Source organism: Xenopus tropicalis, chromosome 5 (genome assembly GCF_000004195.4).
Source record: "Xenopus tropicalis strain Nigerian chromosome 5, UCB_Xtro_10.0, whole genome shotgun sequence".
In the NCBI taxonomy this organism is placed as follows: Eukaryota; Metazoa; Chordata; class Amphibia; order Anura; family Pipidae; genus Xenopus; species Xenopus tropicalis.
In genome coordinates, this window is record NC_030681.2 from 95337617 (window position 1) to 95344640 (window position 7024).

A 7024-nucleotide genomic window follows, 5' to 3' on the forward strand; every position below is an offset into this window, starting at 1 on the left:
TTACTTGTGTATTGGAGGCAAAATTTTATGGCTTAAGTGACATGCAAATTAGGCACATAAGGCAATATTAGACTTAAATTACACTAATTACTAAAGATCTAAATTCTTTGTAACCTGTATGATTTTAACAAAACATGAATAATGTGATTGTGATGATGTGTCTTTTTTATTTTTATACAGTTTGCCAGTTTTTTTATTACTCAGACCCTGGCAAATTTCAGGGTAGGGTGATTAAGACAGGGAGACATGTGTACACTTCTAAATAGCATACAGTGGCTTGCAAAAGTATTCGGCCCCCTTGAACTTTTCCACGTTTTGTCACATTACAGCCACAAACATGAATCAATTTTATTGGAATTCCACGTGAAAGACCAATACAAAGTGGTGTACACGTGAGAAGTGGAACGAAAATCATACATGATTCCAAACATTTTTTACAAATAAATAACTGCAAAGTGGGGTGTGCGTAATTATTCGGCCCCCTTTGGTCTGAGTGCAGTCAGTTGCCCATAGACATTGCCTGATGAGTGCTAATGACTAAATAGAGTGCACCTGTGTGTAATCTAATGTCAGTACAAATACAGCTGCTCTGTGACGGCCTCAGAGGTTGTCTAAGAGAATATTGGGAGCAAGGAAGGCCTGTAAAATACCCATGAAGTCCAAAGAACACACCAGACAGGTCAGGGATAAAGTTATTGAGAAATTTAAAGCAGGCTTAGGCTACAAAAAGATTTCCAAAGCCTTGAACATCCCACGGAGCACTGTTCAAGCGATCATTCAGAAATGGAAGGAGTATGGCACAACTGTAAACCTACCAAGACAAGGCCATCCCCCTAAACTCACAGGCCGAACAAGGAGAGCGCTGATCAGAAATGCAGCCAAGAGGCCCATGGTGACTCTAGACGAGCTGCAGAGATCTACAGCTCAGGTGGGGGAATCTGTCCATAGGACAACTATTAGTCGTGCACTGCACAAAGTTGGCCTTTATGGAAGAGTGGCAAGAAGAAAGCCATTGTTAACAGAAAACCATAAGAAGTCCCGTTTGCAGTTTGCCACAAGCCACGTGGGGGACACAGCAAACATGTGGAAGAAGGTGCTCTGGTTAGATGAGACCAAAATGGAACTTTTTGGCCAAAATGCAAAACGCTATGTGTGGCGGAAAACGAACACTGCACATCACTCTGAACACACCATCCCCACTGTCAAATATGGTGGTGGCAGCATCATGCTCTGGGGGTGCTTCTCTTCAGCAGGGACAGGGAAGCTGGTCAGAGTTGATGGGAAGATGGATGGAGCCAAATACAGGGCAATCTTGGAAGAAAACCTCTTGGAGTCTACAAAAGACTTGAGACTGGGGCGGAGGTTCACCTTCCAGTAGGACAACGACCCTAAACATAAAGCCAGGGCAACAATGGAATGGTTTAAAACAAAACATATCCATGTGTTAGAATGGCCCAGTCAAAGTCCAGATCTAAATCCAATAAAGAATCTGTGGCAAGATCTGAAAACTGCTGTTCCCAAACGCTGTCCATCTAATCTGACTGAGCTGGAGCTGTTTTGCAAAGAAGAATGGGCAAGGATTTCAGTCTGTAGATGTGCAAAGCTGGTAGAGACATACCCTAAAAGACTGGCAGCTGTAATTGCAGCAAAAGGTGGTTCTACAAAGTATTGACTCAGGGGGCTGAATAATTATGCAGACCCCACTTTACAGTTATTTATTTGTAAAAAATTTTGGAATCATGTATGATTTTCGTTCCACTTCTCACGTGTACACCATTTTGTATTGGTCTTTCACGTGGAATTGCAATAAAATTGATTCATGTTTGTGGCTGTAATGTGACAAAATGTGGAAAAGTTCAAGGGGGCCGAATACTTTTGCAAGCCACTGTATGTGATTCAAGACAAGGTACGCTGCCAGTGAGAGTGTGTAGAAAGATGAAATACTGTGTATATCTAGTCTGTGCTTTGTTTAGTGTGGGGTTAGGTGGCGGGGGTGGGTAGTGTGGGCTGTGCTTGTGTACTCAGCTAACTTTTTATTTGCTTCACATGTAGCATACAAAATTTCACTAAAAAAAATAAAGAAAAAAATTATTTTACCAAGGACATGACCTTTTTGATTACAGGCACAAACGAAAGGAATCTTTACCATCTGAACACACACTTTAGTAGTTTACTTTTATCTTTTGGCATGATATAGGCAATGATTTTCTAAGTCACTTTGCAATTGTTAATATTTCATTTGGGAGGTTTCTGAACTAGTTAGCTCTTTGTTCATTAGATGTCCGGTTTGGTACTTCAAGGGCTAACTGATCGCTAATCTTTTAGTTACTCTAGAAACGCAGCAAAGAATTGTATGATGAATATATTTGGTCCATTACAGAATAATAAGCAAATAATTCAAAAACTATAAAATGAAAAATGAAGACCAGTTGAAAGAGTAAAGGTGGCCATACACTGAAAGATCCGCTTGTTTAGCAAGGTAACCAGATGAGTGGATCTTTCCCAAATATGCCCACCTTAGGGCATTCTATTCTTTTCTATGACCTATAACAGGGATCCCTAACCTTTTTTTAAATGATCTTTTTAATTGTGCTATATTAGAAGCATAAGACACTTCTGGCTGATCAAATTACAACAGTTAGGACTGACACTATCCTGAGATTTTTTTCTTTTAGTATCGATTCTGCTCCTTCAGAGCTAGGCATTACATCAACATGCTTTCAAAAAATCTGAATACAATGTTCTGTTAAATGTTCATCTGATTCAAGGTTGTAATTTATTCCTTCTTCGGCACAGCACAATATATTTGAGAATCTGTTTATATGGATAGGAGTAATTGTATATAGGTGTATAGTTTATAAATGGTAGATGAATCAGGCAGGGGCAAAGCTGGAGCAGGAGTTGGCTTATTGCCTATACATGAAACTACCGGAATAGTTTTATACTGATAAGCATAAAACTAGAATTACAGAATTGTAGCATAGACTGTATAAGGCCTTAAAGGAGTGTGCTTAGCTGGTTTGTCATATTTTCCTTAATAGCAGACAAAGTGCTAGAGAGTATTAATAATAGCAAAAACAATAAAAGTGTAGTGTTAAAAGAGTATTAAACATCTTTTTAGAGTCAAAAACTTCTAGTAATAAAATGAGGAACGATCTTTCATACCATATATTCATATTATATTTTACATTTTGCTTTCCACCATTTCTACAGATGCAAATGATAACACAGAAGCCAAACTTACAGGATTGGATTAAGGTTTGTTGGATTTGTATATACTCATTTCCCGACCAATCTGGCAGACCTAAATCCAGTGGGGGAAATTATGTCTGTTAAAGAACCAAAAAACAAAACAAAAATTTATTTTACCTGTAATACTATTTTACCTGTGTCCATGTAAACAAGTAATGTTTAAAATGTTAGAATTATAAAAAATCTATCTATTTTTGTGCTAAGGCACACGGTAAAAAAAATGCCAGCCAGGAATCGGGCCCTACATTGACATCAGCCTTCTTTCTTGTCTGCACATAGAACCATTGTGTCAGCCTGGGTGCAAGCATGCGCATCAGATTTCATGCGTTTCCTGCCAAAATCTACCACATGTGCCTGCACCTTGGCCAATGCAGTGGTTCCAGGTGCAGGAGTAGGAAGTAAGCCTATGCTAGCGTAGGGGTAAAAAAAGCAGCAAAGAGAATCAGCCCCGTATGGCATTAATTTAGCTAAATAGCATATTTACAATGCATTTTGCCAAAAACAAAAGTGCTGTTTTGAAGATTGCCTTGGGTATTATGAGGAGTAGTAATGTCTGCAACTGTTGCCAAAAGAGGTATTTAAAGCTTCATTTATTTTACAGATGACAATTTGAAAGAAGCTATCAGAAGTAGTATGATGGAGATGTAAAAAAGCAGGAACAAATACATTACTTTGTTTGATTCTTTCTTCAAATCTGTGATTGTCCTTTTTCTTTTTTTGTTCTTTTGTCTTTTCCCTGAAATTTGACTGCAGGGACACTTAAAAAGTTTTTGTCTTAGATTTTACCTATCTGTGTATTAGTATATGTTGATATATATGTAAAAAAAAAAAAAAAAACTTGCTTTGAAGACTATTAATTTAGATTCTCTGAAGATTATCAATGAAAAAATACTGAAAATAATAGTCGTCACACTCAGCGAGTAGTTTAGCCCTTATAGTGCATTTTACCCAACTCCAGTCTGCATTTGCCATTCTATCCAAATGAATACAGTGAGTATATGAAAAAAATGAGTTGTGCAAGATGTGAATTGTAATGGCTTTGTTTTCCAGTTTAGAGCCTTTCTAACCCAGATTGTTTTAGGTGAACTTCAAAGATGATACAACTTTTAATCACACATTCACTGAATGTACTAAAGCCTGTGCCTTGTTTTGCAGAGGACTATAGGTAAGAAATTAGAAAAATATATATTAAAAAGTATCCGGCTTCCTACCCCCAGTCTTTCCATTTTGCTGTTGTAATTTGCTAATTATAATCAATTTCAAGTATTGTGTAGGAAATGGGAAGGGCAATCATTTCATGAAGCCAATTATCTGCTCAGCTGCCATTTACTACATTTATCAATTAGGAGGGACTTTCTTTTGCTAAAGAATAAAACATATCCCTTTAATCATCCAACACCTGGAAAAGTTTTCATTATAAAAGGGTTGAAGGAATGAATAACCTAAAAGTGGCCATACAAATTTAAGCCGCCAATTTGGGTCCTTTAGACTGATTTGGCAGCTTATCTGCCCATGTATGGGCACCCCCCACTGGGCCTACCCAGCCTAAAATTGCCCAGATCTTGATCGGGCAGGTTTGATATTCTGTCCAACCAACAATCCAATTCAGTCCTCGACTGTGCCTCTGCCTGCTGGTTTAACTTCAATTAGTCCGATATTGTCCACCTTAGGGATCTTACTGTGTATGGCCACCTTAAGGACAGATTGTGTATTTTATCCTGCACTATGCCAAACTGGTGTTATTTTGTTTATCTTTTTTATTTTTTTGTAAGCTTTATGCTATAAAAGCTATAAACGGTTCAGTAGGGAAAAGAAAGTCAGGTGATGCAGGAATTTAAGAAGAATTTAAATTTTAAGATTCCTGGTAGGACCATATTTACGTTCACAGCCTATTGGGCTTCTCTTCTTTAATGGAAAGGATTGTTCCCAACCATTTTACAGCAGAGGGAATGGAATCCCTTTTCAGCTGGAATGTATCTGATGTCCTGCATTAAAATGGAAGTTCCCCCAATATACTTCTATTCAAAAACTGCATTGAGGTATCTGCTCTGGAAATTGCAAAAGTGGAAATGTTTGTGAGGGGGGCAGGGAAGAGATATGGAATATATTGTAGTACATCAGTGCAAGTTAATCAATTATCAGTTTCACGTGTTTTTAGTATTAAAAAAGTGGTAAACTTTAGGGTAATGCCATTTTAGGTGTTTTGTAGATCCGTGCTCAGAGAATACTCAATATTACCCCCTCCAACGACAACTGCCATTACTGCTCTAAAACAGGCGTGCAAACAGTCGAGAAGTAAGTTTGTTACCACTATTCTCCATGAGCACTCCAGAAGACACAAGGCGGGCCCTGTATAATTTATGGAGCAAACTCAAATCTGCCACATAATTCACAATGGAGGCACAGGCGGCTAATGTGACTTTTCTGAAGAGGGCCTGTTTTTAATGGAAATGGTGAAGCTATTAAGGCTGTTATGACCAAGATGGCTCTCTCTTCATACCAAGGGTAGCTCAGTTTATTTTGGAAGGAATGACAGAACTGCTGTCGACTTTTTTTTTTTTTTACTAATTGGTGCATATAGTTCTAACACTGACTAATAATCATCAATTTAAACTTGCACTATAATGTTATGTTTCCCCACCAAGGTTTGTCATCCAATATCTCATTTATTTCACTGCAGCAATAAGGCTGCAAAATTGCTTTCTCCTTCCAGATCAGGTCATGCACTTTTCCACACATGCCTATAAAAATATCACTTTAAGAGCACCCACATTATTGCAAACCACAACGTTCATAAACAAAAAATAAAAGACCTGACAGCAGTCCCTAAAATAAGGCAATGTGACACTGTACAAAGTCTGGGAAACTGCAAAGAAGGAAGTGTTTTACATGCTACAGAGTAACCCTACATATGGGGAAAACAGTATATACAATGACAAACGCTGTCCTGATAAGGAACACTCTGGCACCAAAACACCAATAGCTGTAGATTTTAACTCCCTAATGCCTGAATGAGTATGAGCAATAATGGTATGAGCTGGAATGTAAGTAGCAGCAGGTGACTGCATAAAAGGGCTTGCTATCACTGTTGTGCAATATGCCTCATCCAGCTAACAGTAAAAATCTTGTAAAATTGTAGGTTAAAGTTTACTGTTTTCTGTAACACGTAAGCTGTTCTATAAAATATGATCTTAACATTGTTACTTAACAGAAATAGAAGTTCAGAACTTACAGTAGGGGTGCATTTATTAACACTGGAGACAAACATCACCGATGATCAGATCTTTGCTTTTGTTTTTTTAACTTGTAGAGGACCATTCAAATCTAATTGCTGATTGGTTGCTATGGGCAACATCACCGGTGATGTTTGTCTCCAGTATTAATAAATACGCCCCTATTGTGTGTATTGTACTCATTCTGACCCTTGCATTGCTTTCCATTGGGAAAAAAAGGCAACAGAAACAAGTTAGGAAAGTGTAGGGCTAATCTATTTCACCATATTTTACACCGTTTTGTTGCTAATTTTCTGTGAATAGTTAAAAACAGCACATAAGGTAGTTACCTATACTCTATCTCCTTGTTTATATATCAGCCAATACTAATTCCCATAGTTTTGCATTTCCCTGAAGCAGGCAGAAATTTCCTTAGGACCCTGACAGCTGATTGTGCCCAAAACTGGATGCTTGCCAACTGGGGCTTCCTGGTGGTGTGTATGTTGTTACCTAAGAGTATAAGTAAGTACAAAGTCCCCTGTAGGAGCATTGCAGGAAGG